Raw genomic sequence first — 1,437 nt, forward strand, 5'->3', positions numbered from 1 at the left:
AAAGAGCTATTTCATAGAATCATAGAATTTTAGGGGTTAGAATGGACCTTACAGATCATCTAGTTCCAAGCCCCTGCCCTGAGCAGGGCCACCTCCTCACTAGACCAGGTCGGTCAAGGCCTCATCCAGCCTGGCTTTGAACACTGCCAGGGTTGGGGCAGCCACCCCTTCCCTGGGCAACCTGTGCCAGTGTCTCATCACCTTTACAGTAAAAAGCTTTTTTCTAATATCTAATCTAAACTTCCCCTCCTTCGGTTTGAACCTGTTACCCCTCGTCCTATCATTGCAGTTGAGGTTATATGGGTGATGATGCTAATGATGATGATGATAATGATGATGATAGAAAGCAGAAGACACTCATATCTCCACATCCTTCAACACCAACCATCAAGCCCCAGGGGTTTGGGCACTCCACACACACTGGTCAGGCTGGAAATGTTTGTCATCAGAGCATGTGTTGGCTGCCCTTCTGCCAGTCCAAGGGTATCTCTGTATACAACCAGCCACAATTAATTTAATTAATTTACCTATTAACTACCCTCAAATAAAGCCTCCAAATTTTAATTAGACCATTGTGATTAAACACAATTAAAACCCTTAAAGCAAGTCAACAAGGACTGCAGGCACTCTCATTCCCAAAGCCCAACACATTCCCACAGACACACAGAGAAATGGGTAACAGGGCAAAATACATTTTTCTCCACCAGGCCCAAAGTAACACAGCACCAAGGACTTCTTATTGTACCTGACTCAGCTTCTGCAGCAGAAAAAGACCCTGGAAAGGAGATGGGATACAGTGGCCTCCTGAGGGATGAGGATGAGAGGCTTAAAAATCCTAAAAAGGGAGAGGAATACAACTGCCTGCCATGGCATGTGTTGGTGCATCAGCTCAAAAGGCCACGATGCTCCTCAGCAGCACTGGCAGCAATTGGATTTGGTGATGGGACAGGCACAAAGGCAACTTGCAAGTATACTTTTTTTACTTCCTTAATTCATTTCCTCAGCCTTGTTTCCTTGCTTCTGAACCAAGCAGACTATGATGTTACACAGTCATGAGAAACGTGGTGGGGAAAAGCCATGGCACCTTTCCAGCACCTGATACTGTTGTATAAAATTCAAGGCAGACAATGCAGAAATAATTTGCACAAGTGTTTCAATGCTTTTTCAGCTGATACACCTCATCAAAGTAGCTCAGTTCCTAGTTCACTCCAAAAAAAAAAAAACCACAAAAAAAAAAAAAAAAAAAAAAAAAAAAAAAAAAAAAAAAAAAAAAAAAAACCCACAGAGACTTGAAATAGTGCACGCAATTGTTCATAGCTGTGCCATAGTTATGCCATAGTTGAGTCTTGTGCATGGAAATATCAGAGGCAAATATCATGATTGCCAAGACAGAGAAACTGACACTGGGCAGTAGCAGCACAGAGGATTAAATTGTGC

Source organism: Acanthisitta chloris, unplaced genomic scaffold (genome assembly GCF_000695815.1).
Source record: "Acanthisitta chloris isolate BGI_N310 unplaced genomic scaffold, ASM69581v1 scaffold32655, whole genome shotgun sequence".
NCBI lineage: Eukaryota > Metazoa > Chordata > Aves > Passeriformes > Acanthisittidae > Acanthisitta > Acanthisitta chloris.